This window comes from Hemitrygon akajei, chromosome 9 (assembly GCF_048418815.1).
Source record: "Hemitrygon akajei chromosome 9, sHemAka1.3, whole genome shotgun sequence".
Taxonomy (NCBI): domain Eukaryota; kingdom Metazoa; phylum Chordata; class Chondrichthyes; order Myliobatiformes; family Dasyatidae; genus Hemitrygon; species Hemitrygon akajei.
Window position 1 is genome coordinate 105,496,460 of NC_133132.1, and position 17,059 is coordinate 105,513,518.

Genomic DNA, 17,059 nt, shown 5'->3' on the forward strand with positions numbered 1-17,059 from the left:
CTTCTGGTGTTCCTCCCCCTTCACTTTCTCCCATGGTCCATTCTGCTCTCCTATCAGATTCCTTCTTCTTCACCTATCACACTTCATCCCCTCTTCCCCACCCACCTAACTTACCCCTCACCTAGTGTCACCTATCACCTGCCAGCTTGTACTCCTTCCCCTTCTTCATCTTCTTCTTAAGCCCATTACCACTACTGGGTCATAGGTCATCATTAGCAGCTCGCCAGAGTCCTCTGCCCTGCGTCAGTCTTTCAATTTGTCCCCAGGTGTAGCCCACCTTCATCATTCCTCTCCCAGGGATGAGGTCTTTGGAACTTCTGTTGGTGTTTCTGTAGCTTTTTTATGAGATGAGTTTGCTCCCATGACCAACCCTCCTCTTTTCGCAGCCGGGCTTGGGACCATTCATGGCAGACTTTACTTCCCCACCCCCCACCTTCTTATTCGGGCTTCTTCCCCCTTCCTTTCTAGTCCTGATGAAGGTTCTCAGTCCGAAATGTTGACTGTTTATTCCACTCCCCGCATAGATGCTGCCTGACCTGCTGAGTATCTTGTGTGTCTCCCCACAAACACCATGACAGTTATGACCAGATAATCTGTATGAAGGAAGAGTAAATAAAGGCTGCTCTCTCTGTTCCAGTTCAAATGAGTGTTTGTCATAAATCAAGCTATACTGCTTTGTCAGAGAACCTGGTCAGGAGGAGAAATCTCAAAGGACACAAGCAATGACTCAAGATTCAAGTTGATTTACCACATGTACATGGAAAAATGCAGCGAAATGTGTCATTTTTGTGAACAACCATCACACCCGAGTGTGTGCTGGGGGCAGCCCTCAAGTGTTGCCACACATTCCAGTGCCAACAACATGTTCACAGTGCTCTGCAGAACAACACAGAACACAACAAGCAACAAAGCAACACCACCCCATCCCTAACACAAACTCATTTTAAGACAAGCCCATAAGACATAGGGACAGAATTAGGCCAGTCTGCTCTGCCATTCCATCATGGCTGATATATTCATCCTCTCGCCCCCATTCTCCCACCTTCTCCCCGTAACCTTTGGCAACCTTACTAATGAAGAACCTATCAACCACTGCTTTAAATATACCCAATCACTTGGACTGCTCAGCTGTCTGTGAAATGAATTCCACAGATTCACCATCCTCTGGCTAAAGAAATTCCTCTTCATTGCTGTTCAAAAGGTATGTCCCTCTTTTCTGAGGCTGTGCCCTCTTGGTCCTAGACTTTTCCAGTATAGGAAACACCTTCTCCACATTCATTCTATCTTGGCCTTTCAATATTTGATAGGTTTCAGTGAGATCCACCCTGATTTTAAGCTCCAGCGAGTACAGGTCCGGAGCCATCACACACTCCTTATACTTCCCCGTATAGGAGAATAGGAAAAACTGGGCTGTGCGACAATACAGCCATGGTGTTATTCAGGACAGAAACAAATGGTCCAGGCTGACCAAGAATCCAATCCAAGTTAATCCCATTTGTCTACGCTTGCCCCATATCCCTCTTCACCTTTCCTATCCATGTACCTGTCCAAGTGCCCTTTAAATGTTGTTAATGTGCCCTCTGGCGACTGGTAAGGTAGCATAGCAGCTAGCATAACACTTTACAGCGCCTGCGGTTAGTGATTGGGGTTCAATTCCTGCCGCTGTCTGCAAGGAGCTTGCCGATTCTACTGAATGATAAAAACAAAATTGGCTTCAGTTAAAAAAAATAAAGATCTTTGTATTTCGAACCCATGGCAGATGTTTGAAGTGTATACGAGGTGATGAAAAGGTGAGGCACTGTGATACCACGGCAGGATACAGCTGCTAAGTGTTCCACGTAAACAACTCTGGAAGATGTCTGCAGCCATGCGTAGACACCAGTGATGCCTACAGACCTCACGTTTGAACCTTGTGCATAGAAATGGTCACCAGGCATCCCAGGCATTTGAACAACAGCAAGCTGTCATGTTGATGAAGAATTCTATTACTTTGGCTGTCAGCGAGTTGGAGACTTGGGGTGTTTAAAGCATTAATTCTATAAAACAAACACAGATGCAGATGTCTTTGGTTGCACTGCCTGACACTGTTTTGTGACTATTGTGTTCCACATTGGAGAGATGGTCGGGAACCTAGCGACTGCATTGAACGTAGAACAGGTCAGCGTGATGGTACAGTGGCCAACACAGCGCTTTACAGCTCCGGCTGTAAGATCAGCGCTCAATTCCCACCGCTCCCTGTAAGGAGTTTGTACATTGTCCCTGTGACCACGAGGGTTTCCTTCTGCATTCCAAAGAACTGCGGGTTGGGGTAAGTAGTTTGCGGGCATGCTATGTTTTGTGCCGTAAACATGGCGACTCTTGCAGGCTGCCCCCGGCACATCCTCTCGACACAATTCACTGTATGCTTGAATGTTTCAATGTACATGTGACAAATAAAGCTAACCTTTAACATGAATTGCTTGTTTGCCAGTCACTTAGACATTTATCTGTGCGACTTGCCTTAATCTGCAGAACTGGCCATATAACATAAAGCGATTCTGCAAAGGAACAGGTCTTACTGAACTAATTAAGCCAGTAATCAAACAGCTAACTAAATTATCCTCTTCTGCCCACTCAATGTTCATGCTTCCCCCCCCCCCCCCCTCCGCCATTCTCTGTATATTCATGACCTTTATAAGAGCCACTTAAACACCTCTGTTGTATTTGCCTGAACCACCACTCCAGGCAGTGCATTCCAGCCACCCACCACTCTGTGTAAAAAACTTGCCCTGCACATCTCTTTTAAATTTCTACCCTCTCACCTAGAATGCATGCCCTCATTTTGACCCTGGGAGAGAGATACTGTCTGTATACTCTATCCATGCCTCTCATTATCTTATGGAGATGATTTATTTTTTTTTGAGGGAGATGCTGATGATTTCCAGCATCTGCAGAAATCTCTTGTGTTTGTGACAATGAAAAGCTGGTCTTGCATACTGTTCTTTCAGATCACACCGTGCATTGAGGTAGTAAAAAGCAAAATAATGGCAAAGTGTAGAATAAACTGAAACACCTACAAGGAAAACGCAGACAATAAGGTGCAAAATCATAACAAGGTAGAATCATGGACTGTTCAGAAATCTGATGGTAGTGGGGCAGATGCCACGCTTGAATTGTTGAGGGTGTGTTTTCAAGCTCCGAAATCTTCTCCCTGTTGATAGCAATGAGAAGAGGGAATGTCCTGGATGGCGAGGGTCCTTGATGATGGATGCTATTGATGTTTCCAATACTGGGAGAATCTAGGACCAGAGGGCACAGCCACTGCATACTAGGACGTCCCTTTGGAACAGAGATGAGGAGGAATTTCTTTCTCATGAGGAGAATGAGGAGGAGAATAGAGTTTAGAGGGAATGGAACTGAAAGGCCATTTGGCCCATCAAGTCTGCTCCTTCATTGATCAAGGCTAATTTTTTTCAACCCCATTCTTTTGACTTTTTTCTGTATCTTTTAGCCCCCTTACCAATCAAGAACCTATCCATCTTTAATTTTAACACACCCTGTGACATGGCCTCTACAGCCTTTTGTGGTAATAAATTCCTCAGATTCACCATCCTTTGGCCAAAGACATTTACCCTCATCTCTGTTCTAAAGGAATGTCCCTTTATTCTGAGGTTCCAAGATTCTCCCACTAATGGAACCATCCTCTCCATGTCCACTCTATCTAGACCTTTCATTATTTGATAGGTTTCAATTACATCCCCTCTCATTCTTCTGAACTCAAGTAAGTACAGGCCAGGAGCCATCCAATGTTCCCCATAGTTTGAAAGGCTTTTCATTCCGAGGATCATTCTCATGAATCTCCTCCGGAGCCTCTCTAGTACCAGCACATCTTTGCTTAGGTACAGGGCACAAAACCACTTAGAATATTCCAAATTCTAATTATGAGCAACACCTTATAAAGACTCAGCATTACATCCTTACTTTTATATTCTAGTCCTCTCAGAATGAATGCTAACATTGCATTTGATTTGCTTCAGTCTATGATTTGTGGGGAGGGGAAGAAGGGAGGAGGTGCCATGGGTGACCAGAAGAGATGTGCGGCAACAGGAGGAGAGGAAGTGGTTGAGATAAGGCTGTGGAATCTGTTGTGTTACATGGAGAATAAGGTTCATGCTTTAAATGTGGGGTTGGGGGGCAGGGGAGGAAAGGAGGAGATTTAATGAGCCCAATTGTGTCAGAGAGGGATCAGTATGTAAACATACCTTACTGCCCATTGAGTCTGTGCTGACCACTAAGTATCCATTTCCAACAATTGTACACCAAATTCCATGTTCTTTTTTCTCCTTAGTTCTCAGGTTCATGAGAGTGATTCTGGAAATGAAAGAGTTAATGTATGTAGAGCATTTGATAGCTCTAGACCTGTACTTACTGGAGTTTAGAATCAGATCTGGTTTACTATCATTGGTACATTGTGAAATTTGTTGTTTTGCAGCAGCAGTACACTGCAGTACATAATGATAAGGAACTATAAATACAAGTATATATGTATAAAATTGAATTAAATAATTATTTTAAAAGAGAGGAAAAAATAATGAGGTACTGTTCACGGGTTCATTGGCAATTCAGAAATCTGATGGGCAGAGGGGAAGAAGCTGTTACTGAAATATTGAGTGTGTGTCTTTACATTCCTGTACCACCTCCTTGGTGGTAGCAATGAGAAGAGGACATGCCTTGGGTGAGGGGGGTCCTTAATGATGGATGTTGCCTTTTACAAGGCATCACTTTTTGAAGGTGTCCTCAATGCTGGGGAGGCTAGAGCCCATGATGAAGCTCACCAAGTTTATAAATTTCTGCAGCTTTTTCCAATTCTGTAAAGAAGCCCCGGCCCCATACCAGATGATGATGCAACCAGTTAGAATGATATCCACAGTATGTCTGTAGAAATTTGAGAGGGTCTTTGGTGGTATACTAAGACTTCTCAAACTCCTAATTAAATATAGCTGCTGTCATTGCCTTCTTTATAATTGCATCAATATGTTGGGCCCAGGATAGAGATGTTGACACCCAGGAACTTGAAACTGCTCACCCTTTCCACTGCTGATCCCTCAATGAGGACTGGTGCGTGTTCCTTGACTTCTCCTTCCTGAAGTCCACACTCAATTCCTTGCTCTTATTGATGTTGACAGCAAGGTTGTTGCTGATCCATCTCACTGCTGTACAAGTTAGAAGAATGAAGGGTGATCTCATTGCAACCTGTTGAATATTGGAAGTCCAAGATAGAGTGGATGTAGAAAGAATGTTTCCTATAGTGGGAGAGTCCAGGACCAGAGGCCACAGCCTCAGATTAGAAGGACATCCCTTTATAACAGGATGAGGAGAAATTTCTTTAATCAGTGGTTGGTGAATCTGAGGAACTCATTATCACAAACGGCTGTGGAGGCAAAGCCATTTGGTAAACTTAAAACAGAGTTTGATAGGTTTTTGATTAGTAAGGATGTCAAAGGTTAGGTTGAGGGTCATGGGGTTGAGAGGGATAATAAATCAGCCATGGTTGAATGGTGGGGCAGACTCCATGTGCAGAATGGCCTAATCTTGTTCCATGTCTAATGGTGCTATGGTCTTGTAGAATGGAATAAGCTGCCAGCAGATGTCATAGAATTATAACATTTAAGGTAAGTGTCATGGTCCAGTCCATGAGTCTGCGTTCCGGTTCACAGTCTGGTCCGTGGATTCAGGACTCCGGGTCTTCTGGTTGTCCCTTGTTTCAGTTGGGCTTAATCATAGGCACCTGGTGCTCATCTTGGCACTGGAATATAAGTGGCCCTGGGTTTGAGTGTGGGTGCTGGTTTGTCTTGTCAGTATCCTGTCCTAGCTTCTGCTGGGTGAGCCATGCTATCTTTGCTGTTACCCTGAGGCTGGACTGTTCTCTTCCCTTCTCCCTCTTTCTGTAGCCCTTGGCTGAAGCCTTGCCTGTTACCTTTTGCCTGGAGTCTTGCCTGCATCCTTGTCTATTCTTGCTGTCAAGTTCTACTGCTGGAGCAAGACTGGAGCCTTGCTGTGTCCCGATAAGGAACTGTCTTTTGTTGTTTGGAACTGTCTCTTTGTGTCCATGCCTTCGCTTGGTAGGTCTGGCTGTTTGCTGCTACCTATTGTTGGGAACTGTCTTGTTGTGTTCAACTTTCTGTGTATGAGTCCCGGCCCTATGTCCTGTTCCCAAGCAGGGTTCCTGGATCAGTGTTCTGCGTTCCTGTCTCCCAAGGCTGAGGCTCTGTGTTCCATGTTCCTGTCTCCCAAGGCTGAGGCTCTGTGTTCTGTGTTCCTGTCTCCCAAGGCTGAGCTTCATGTCCTCATCCAACCCAGGAGTCCTGCATCCTGCCCCCATGTCCAGTCCTGTTGCCTTGCCATGTCTTGTCCTCGCCTAGATCTGGAGTCTGAGCCCGAGTCAAGACCCAGATTCTGGGTCCCTGTCCAGTCTCTGGCTTGGAGTCCTTGTCTAGGTTCCAAGTTCCTTGTCCAGGTCCTGCTTTCCTAGTCTAGTTCTAGCCTGGGCCCTGTATCCTAGTCTCGTCCAGGGCCTGTGTCTTGTCCAGTGTTGTTTCTTCCCCACTTCCCTTGCTTTCTTGACACACCTAGTCCTGTTCCTAGTACTTCAGTGTCTGTGTCTTGCATTTGGGTCTGCTTTCAATGCCCACCTTATGACAGTAAGTTTGGATATGTACATAGATGGGAGGGGTATGGAGGGCAATGATTGGGGTGCAGGTTGATGGAACTAGGCAGAAGACCAGGTCAGCATGGATTAGATAGGCTGAATAGCCTGTATCTGTGCTGTTTTTTTTAAAAAAAATTGTTTATAGATATAGCATGGTAACCTTCTGGCCTGATGAGACCACACTGCCTAATTATACCGATGTGACTAATTAACCTGCTGCTCTGTATGTCTTAGGAATGTTGAAGGAAACCGGAGCACCTGACGGAACCACATGCAGTTGCTGGCAGAACATATAACCTCCTTACAGACAATGGTGGGAATTGAAACTGGGTTCCTGGCTCTGGAGATCAGTACGCTAACTGTTATGTTACTGTGCCACCCTGACAGTGAAGATTGAAGCCCGAAGGTAAATCAGAAATCTGCAAGTGAAAGCTCAGTAACTGAAACAATAGGTCTACTGGTATGAAGTCCAGTGGGGAAGTCGGAGGCTTGTTGTCTGCTAGTCTGCTGGAGGCCTGGCAGCCTGTTCTGAGATTACTGTTGTTGTTTTGTTCCTTCTCATATCGTGTGTTGTTCTGCCAAGCACTGTGGGCATGCTATGTTGACGATGGAATGTGTGACAACACTTGCAGGCTGCCTCCAGCACATCCTTAGGTTGTGCTGGTTGTTAACCCCTCTGCCATTTGGATACAAACGCCTGAAAGCCTGTACCACCAGTCTCAAGGACAGCTTCAACTCCACGTTATAAGACTATTGAACACACCTCTTGTGCAGTAAGATAGACTCTTGACCTCAGTCTACCTCATCAAGGCCCTTGCACCTTATTGGTTGCCTGCATTGCACTTTTCCTATAACTTTAACTTTATTCTTCATTCTGTTTAGCTACCAAGCAGAGCATCCAGGAATACTTACTTGGTCAGATAGAGAATGGGCAAACTCCACATAGACAGCACCAGAGGTATGGTTCCAACTGGGCCTCTGGTCCTGTGAGACAGCTGTCCTACCAACTACACCATGGTACTTCCTGGCTATGATCCAGAAAAGGAGTGTTTCCAACTGGAATCAAGGGTGGGGCACGATGATCAGCCAAGCCCAGGGGAACCATGATGGCGAAATTCAAGTTCAAGTTTAATTGTCATTCAACCGTACACGAAGAGTTAAATGAAACAGCATTCCTCTGGGGACAAGGTGCAAAACACAGAACTAACAGTCACACATAGATCAAGGCACCTTTAGCACATGTAAGATAGCAGGAAACATAGTCACACAGAAATATAGGCTTGTAGATTGATGGTACGTGGATGTTGCTGACAAGAACAAGCCTGCAGCAATCTGCAGACAAACACAATCCAGCTTGTCTTCTACTGAGCGAGCACGGGAGAGCAGCACTGACTGGGGGGGCGGGGGGCAGCCTCTGACCCAGCATGGACAACTTGCCACACTGCCTCCAGCATCTTCTGTGCTAGGTGGCTGCACAGGTGACCCTGCGGCATGAGGGCCTGGTCCGTGCTACAGCCAAGGCCACACAGCTCCCCAGTGTTTGGGGAGGTTGTTGCCAAACTATTGGGATAGGAGAGGATGCAGAGGAGGGGCCCAATTCCTTCAATTGCTCTGATGGGGATGGAATACAGGTGAAAGCATTTGGACCCAACTCTTCACCCACATAAAGATGTAACGTATTAGCTTTATATTTCACATGTACATTAAAACATACAGTGAAGTTCATCATTTGTGTCTGAGGATGTGCTGGGAACAGCCCACACGTGTTGCCATTCTTCTGACTCCAAGGTAGCATATCCACAACTTACTGACTGTAACCCATACATCTTTGGAAACAGAAGCACTAGGAGGTACAGCTTCTTCCTCACCACCACTGGATTTCTGAATGGACAACCCATGTCGACTACCTCGCTTTTTTTGCTTTTACATTTTTAGTGTAATTTGTAGTTTTAAAAAATTATGTATTGCAATGTACTGCTGCTGCAAAACAACAGATTTCAGTACATATGTCAGTGATAGTCATAAAGTCAGGAGGGGAATGTACAAAAAATTTAGTCAGCAATGGGAACTGAACCGCAATCACTGGCACTGTGAAGCGTTGCTCTAACTGATCCACACGCTGCCCTTTATGTTTGTTATGTGGAATTGTGACTGACACAATCAGCCCTTCATGTCCGCCACACAGTTGGCATGCCAGAACAAAGTGCTCTCAAATAGAAAGCTCTATCAGGCTTATTAAAAATCTGTGGTTAGCTCTCGAGATTTGTATCTATTTTCTCTCTTAACTTCAGAGTACAAAGGAAATTCCTCAGCAAAGCCAAAAGATGTACGGCCTGAAGATGGCGAAGATACCAGGACTTGCCAGGGCTGGTAGACCCAACCCACACTGTATACAGTTAATCATTGTATTTCATCTCAGTGACTGCACACTGCTGTTGGCCAGAGGACACCACAAAACGACCACATTTGGAATACTGTGTTCTGTTTTGGTCATTCTGCTATAGGACAGATGCCATTAGCTTAACTTTGAACCATGAGAACTCAGATACCATTAATTTACTTTGAACCTTGATTAAGCTAGTAAGAATGCAGAAAAAAAGGTAAAGAACTTAAAGTGTTAGTTTTATTTGTCTCATGTACATCTAAACATTAAAACATCAATGTGTCATTTGTGTCAACAGCCTACATGGTGTGAGGATATGCTGGGGGCAGCTCACAAGTGTTGCCGTGCTTCCGATGACAGCGAAACAACTTATCCACAACTTGCTGACCCTTACTAATCCATGTGTCTTTGGAATATGGGAGGCACAAGAATGCTGGCAGCACTTAGGGGACTATGTTATTGACAGAAGTTGGAGAGTGTCCACGGGAGGTTCACAAGAATGATCCCAGGAATCAGAAGGCTAATATGTAAGGAGTATTTGATGCCTCCAGGCCTGTATTTGGAGTACAGCTCCAGAGCCGTAAATTGGTTTATTACTGTCACATGTACCGAGGTACAGTGAAAGAGCTTGTTATGCACGCAATCCATACAGATCATTTCATCACTTCAGTACATTAAGGTGGTACAACGGAAGAACTATAGAATGCTGAATAGGGAGTTACAGTTTCAGAGAAAGAGCAGACGATAAGATGCAGGACAATGATGATGTGGAATGTGAAGTCAAGAAACTATTTTATTGTACTAGGGGACAATTCAATAATCTTATGAAAGTAGAATAGAAGCTGTCTTTGAGCCTGGTGGTACGTGCTTTTAGGTTTTTGAATCTTCTGCCCGCAAGGTGAGGGGAGGAGAGAGAATGTTTGGGGAGGGTGCGGTCTTTCAAATATGTTAGCTGCCTTACCGAGACAATGAGATTAAATGCTCCTTACATTCCATGATCATTCTTGTGTACCTCCTCTGGGCAGTCTCCAGGTTTGAGGCAGATAAATTAATTTTGACCACTTCACATTTGTGAAGAAGCTTTCACTTTAATTCTACTGTCAATGTGGTTGTCTTTCTTTCGTTCGTGTGTTCTTGTTCAGGTGGAGTGACTTGTGCACAGGTTGGTGGGACTATATTACAATAATATTTAGTAATATACAATAAAAATTAATAAAATTAAATTAATTAATAAAACATTTATGGAACACTTTGACCCTCAGTTTAAAGATTATGAAGAGATTTATGGAATAATTGATTGTCTCACCAGACTTTTAGAGTTTTTCAAGAAAGTTACCTTGAAAGTTGAAGGTCAAACAGTGGATGTTGTCTACATGGACTTTAGCAAGGCCTTTGACAAGGTACTGCAGTGGAATTTGTTCAAGAAGATTCAATTGCTTGGCATTTAGGGTGGGTTAGACATTGGCTTTGTGGGAGAAGCCAGAGAGTGGTAGTAAAGGGCTGTCTCTCTGACTGGAGGCCTGTGACCAGTGGAGTACTGTAGGGATTGGTGCCGGGTTCATTGTTTGTCATCTGTATCAATGATGTGGATGATAATGTGGTAAACTGGATCAGCAAATTTGCAGATGACACCAAGATTGGGAGGCATAGTGGACAGTGAGGAAGACTATCAATGCTTGTGGGATCTGGACAAGGTAAAAAAAAAAATGGGCTTAAAAATCTCATATGGAATTTACATAATGCAGACAAGTATGAGGTGGTGCACTTTGGCAGGACAAGGCAAGGAAGGACTTGCACGGTGAGCGGTAGGGCACTGAGGAGTGTGGTAGAACAGAGGGATCTGGGAATACAGATCCATAATTCCTTGAAAGCAGCGTCAAAGGTAGATGGGATTGTAATGAAAGCTTCTGGCACATTGGTCTTCATAAATCAAGGTACTGAATGCAGAAGTTGGGATGTTATGTTGAAGTTGTATAAAACGTTGGTGAGGCTTAATTTGTAGTATTGTGCACAGTACTGGTCACCTACCTACAGGAAAGATATTGATAAGATTGAATGAGTGCAGAGAAAATTTACAAGGATGTTGCTGGGACACGAGGTCCTGAATTATAGGAAAAGATTGAATAGGTTGAGTCTTTATTCCTTGGAGTGATAGAAATATATAAAATTATAAGGGGTATAGATAGGGCAAATGCAAGCAGTATTCTTCCACTGAGGTTGCATGAGAATATAACTAGAGGCCATGGAATAAGGGTGAAAGGTGAAATGTTTAAGGTGAACATGAGGGGGAGCTACTTCATTCAGAGGGTGGTGAAAGTGTGGAACGAGCTGCCAGAGGAACTGAAGAATGTAGGTTCAATTTCAACACGAGGAATTTGGATAGGTACATGGATTGGGGGGGGGGGGGAGTTATGGAGGGCTATGTTCTGGGTTCAGGTAGATGGGATGAGGCAGATTAATAGTTTGGCACAGACTAGTTAGACTGAAGGGCCCACTTCTGTGCTGTAGTACTCTCTGACTCTATTTCTGGTTAATTTCTGGTCAATCTTTGATGATATTTCTGTCAAGAGCCTCAGTAGATGGAGCTGCTTTCACAGACCTTTGTACTGATTTTAAAAGAGATGTTTTAAAAAGAAACACATGAATGTTATGGTGCTGTAAGGCAGCAGAGCGTGTCTGAGATAGCTACAAATCTCTGAGTAAGATGGTCACACCCTTGCACAACAGCTTACACTCCATATCAGTCTGGGAAACTCTTTTGACATAGAGTTGACCTCCAGATAGCAATGATGAAAGATTAGGTCGTAGAGGAAACAGGCTTTTGTTGTTACAGCTTCTTGCAAACCACGGAGTCTTAGTAAACTTCAGGTTTCGTTCATTAGCAGAAAAATCTATGCCACTCCTAAATATCAGAATCAGGTTTATTATCACTCAACTAAGATTCCATCCAACAGTTCAAAATCAGAACCAGAATCAGAATTTTGTTTTGTAAGATTTCTTGGTTTGCAGCAGCAGTATAGGGCAATACATAAATATCACAAGAACAAACTTGCAATGAATAAAAAAAGTAACAATAAAAATGTGCAAAAATTAAGGTCATGTTCATGGGTTCATGGACCAGTTAGAAGTCAGATAGTGGAGGGGAAGAAGCTGTTCCTAAAACATTGAGTGTGTATCCTCAGGCTCCTGTACCTCCTCCATGATGGTAGCAATGAGAAGCAGACATGTCCTGGAGGATGAGAACCCCAAATAATGGACACTGCCTTCTTGAAGCATTGCTTTTTGAAGATGTCATCAATTGTACTGGTGAAGGAGCTGGCTGAGTTTACAACCCTCTGCAACTTTTTCCAATCCAACACATTGGCCCTTCCATACTAGAGATTAATGCAACTAGTCAGAATGCTCTCCATGGTACAGTATATTTGTATAAGTTTGCTAGAGTCTTTAGTGACATACAAAATCGTCTCAAACTCCTCATAGTTGCTGAGAGTTATTCCAGCTAAAGGAGGGCACAGTGATTACGATGTCTTAAATAATCACCACTTCACCCAGTAGTTCTATAAAACTCCGGTTAGACCACACTTGGAGTATTGTTTTCAGTTCTGGTTGCCTCATTACAGGAATGATGTAGAAGATTTAGAGGGTGCAGAGTGGATTTCAGGAGGCTGCCTGGATTAGAGAGCATGTCCTCTGAAGAAGGTTTGAGCATTCTATTGAGTTTCTATTTGGAATGGAGGAAGAGATGAAGCCGGATAGATTCATTGCTTGATAAGAGGCATAGATAGAATGAACCTCCTCTGAACCCCCTCTAATGCCAGCAAATCTTTTCTTAGATGAGGAGCCCAAAACTGTTCACAATACTCAAGGTGAGGCCTCACTAGTGCTTTATGAAGTGTCAGCATCACATCCCTGATCTTGTATTATTGACTTCTTGAATTTAATGCTAACATTGTATTTGCCTTCTTCACAACTGACTCAACCTGCAAGTTAAACTTCAGGGTGATCTGTACAAGGACTCCCAAGTCCCTTTGCATCTCAGATATTTTAGGATTTTCTCCCCATTAATTAAAAAAAAAAAAAATCTGCACATTTTTTCTACAACCAAAGTGCATGGCCATGCATTTTCCAACATTGTATTTCATTTACCCATTCTCCTAATCTGTTTAAGTCCTTCTGCAGCCTACCTGTTTCCTCACCACTAACTGCCACTCCACCAATCTTTGTATCGTCTCCAAACCTGGCAACAAAATCATCTATTCCATCATCGTTGATGTACAGCGTAAGAAGTGGTCCCATCGCTGGACCCTGTGAAACACTACTAGTCACTGGACAGCCACCAGAAAAGGATGCTTTTATTCCCACTCGCTGCCTCCTACCGATCAGCCAATGCTCTAACCATGCCAGTAACTTCCCTGTAATACCATGGGCTCTTAACTTGGTAAGCAGCCTCATGTGTGGCACCTTATAAAAGGCCTTCTGAAAGTCCAAATATACAAAATCAACTGAATCCCCTTTATCTATCCTATGTGTAATCTCCTCAAAGAATTCCAACGGGTTTGTCAAGCAAGATTTCCCCTTAAGGAAAGCATGCTGACTTTGTCCCATCTTGTCCTGTGTTACTAAGTACTCCATAACCTCACACTTAACAACTGACTCCAACATCTTCCCAACCACTGAAGTCCGGCTAACTGGTCTATAACTTCCTTTCATAAACAAGAGAAAATCTGCAGGTGCTGGAAATCCAAACAACACACACAAAATGCTGGAGGAACTCAGCAGGACATGTGGCATCTTAAAAAGAGAACAGGCTGCGTTTCAGGCCGAGATTCTTCAGCAGGACCTACTGAGGGTCAGGGCCCAAAATGTCGACGGTACTCTTTTCCATAGATGCTGCCTGGCCTGCTGAGTTCCTCCAGCAATTTGTGTTTGTTGGTATAATTTCCTTTCTGCTGCCTCCAAGTAGTGGAGTGACATTTGCAATGTTCCAGTCCTTTGGCACCATGCCAAAGTCCAATGCTTTCTGAAAGCTCATTACTAATGCCTCCACACTTTCTACTGCTACCTTTTTCAGAACCCTGGGGTGCAGTTCATCTGGTCCAGGTACTTTTAGATGCTTCAACTTTTTGAGCACCTTCTCCATTTATTAGTAACTGCACTCACTTCTCTTCCCTCACACCCTTCAACATTTGGCACACTGCTAGTGTCTTCCTCAGTGAAGATTGATGAAAAATACACATTTAGTTCATCTGCCATCACCGTGTCCCCTGTTATTATTTCTCTGGCCTCATTTTCTAGTGTTTGCATAACTACCCTTATTTCTTTTATTTCTAACATACTTCAAAATGCTTTTCCTATCCACTTTGATATTGTTTGCCAGCTTGCTTTCATATTTCATCTTTTCCCTCTTAATGATTCTTTTTGTTGCTCTTTGTAGGTTTTCAAGTTTCTGAATCCTCTATCTTTCTGCTTTTTATTGCTTTGTTGTATGCCTTCTATTTTGTTTTTACATTAGCTTTGACTTCCCTCGTCAGCCACGGCTGTACTATTTTGCCATTTGAGCATTTCTTTGGTTTTGGAATACATCTATCCTGCACCGTCCTCACTTTTCCCCAAAACTCACACCATTGCTGTCCTGTTGTCATCCATGCCAGCATCTCCTTCCAATTTACTTTGGCCTACTCCTCTCTCATACCACTGTAATTTGCTTTATCCTAATGAAATACTGCTATGTCAGACTCTGCTTTCTCCCAATTAAATTTCAAGTTGAACTCAGTCATATTGTAATCACTGCCTCCTAAGGGTTCTTTCACCTTAAGCTCCCTGATCACCTCTGGTTCATTACATAGCACCCAATCCAGTACAGCTGATCCCCTAGTAAGCTCAATGAGAAGCTGCTCTAAAAAGCCATCTCATAGGCATTCAATAAACTCACTCTTGAGATCCATTTCCAACTTGATTTTCCCAAATGACCTGCATGTTGTAATCTCCCATGACTATCAGAACATTGCCCTTTTAGCATGCCTTTCCCATTTCCCATTTTAATCTGTGGCCCACATCCCAGCTAATATTGGGAGGCTGTATATAACTGCCATCAGGCTGCTTTTACCCTTGGAGTTTAACTAAACCAACAAGGATTCAGCACCTTCCGATCCTATGTACCATCTTTCTACTGATCTGATACTATTCTTTGGCAGCAGAGCCATGTTGACCCCTCTGCCTACCTTTCTCTCCCTCTGATACAACATGTAACCTTGGATATTTAGCTCCCAACTACAACCATCCTTCAGCCACAATTCAGTGATGGCTGACAATGTGTAAAAGTGCAACAAGATCATCTATCTTATTGCTTATACTCTGTGAAATGAGATATAACCCTTTGAATGATGTATGTACTACACTTTTTGACTCAGCATAATGCAATTTATAAAAATTGGTGCATTTATTAAAAATTTGTGAGGGGCAATAGGGACATGCCAAATTTCTTCAGCCTCCTGAGGAAGTAGAGGTGTTGGTGAACTTCCTTGACCATGGTATCTATGTTGTTGCACCAGGTGAAGCTATTGATGATGGCCACTCTTAGGAACTCATTAAAATAGGATGGATGAAGTTCAGTTATAAACCCAACCATTACGATCAGAACGGAGGCACAAGTGCTTTGGGTCCTGCACCAACAGGCTCAGGAACAGTTATTAGCCTACAACCATCAGACTCCTAAACCAAAGTGGATAACTTCACTCACCAAACTCTGAACTGATTCCACAACCACTAGACTCGCTTTCAAGAACTCCATAACTTGTGTTGTCAGCATTATTTATTTATGTATTTTTTTATTTGCACAATTTGTCTTTTGCACATTTGTCTGATTATGTATAGAGTTCTTAAATTCTGTTGTATTTCTTTATCTTCCTGTAAGTGCCTGCATGAAAATCAATCTCAAGGTAGAGTATGGTGACATATATGGACTTTTGATAATAAATTTACTTTGATTTAGACTTTGACCTTTTAACTGCATATACACTCTGTGGCCTCTTTATTAGGTACACCTGTACACTGCTTGTTAATGCAAATATTTAATCAGCTAATCATGTGGCAGTAACTCAATTTATAAAAGCATGCAAACATGGTCAAGAGGTTCAGTTGTTGTTCAGACCAAATATCAGAATGGGGAAGAAATGAGGACTAAGTGAGTTTGACCATGGAATGATTGTTGGTGCCAGACAGGGTGGTTTGAGTATCTCAGAAGCTACTGATCTCTTAGGATTTCATGCACAATAGTCTCAAGAATTTATAGAGAATGGTGCGAAAGCCAAAAAAGACATCTAGCGAATGGAAGTTCTATGGGTAAAAACACTTATTTATGAGAGAGGTCAAAGGAGAGCAAGTAGACTGGTTCAAACTGACAGGAAGGCATCAGTAACTCAAATAATCACACGTCACAAAAGTGGTGTGGAGAACAACATCTCTGACCGCACTACGCGTCGAACATTGAAGTGGATGGACTACAGCAGCAGAGGCCCCTAATAAAGTGGCCACTCAGTGTGTTGGACAATTAAATCAGTAAGAATGCTGTCTGGATTCTAGTTCTTACTGCTTGAATACATCATTCTGGATTAGAATGGTTTTACATTTAAAGAGTTCCCACTTACAGGTTCAAGTGCTAAAGAACAGTTGAAATAATCCTAGGGATTTTTCACTGAATACCAAAGGATTGACAGAGTGAGGAAATAACTTTTCCTTTCAAAAGCTGATGAAAAGCATCATGAAAACAAGGAGGATAAAGGAGAAATTGTGGAGTTTTGCCTTGTGTAGCAGCTTGGGGTCATGACTTAACCTGCTGATGTTTTTAAGTCTGTCTAATTCATTCACAACCACGTTCTACAAGGAGCTCTCAGCCATGTTATTTTAGAACCTGCTGACAGCCAGAGTTTAAAGCCTGTATACTTGTGTTTGGGGGTGGGGGCACAGCCTCCTATTGGGTCACCTTCATT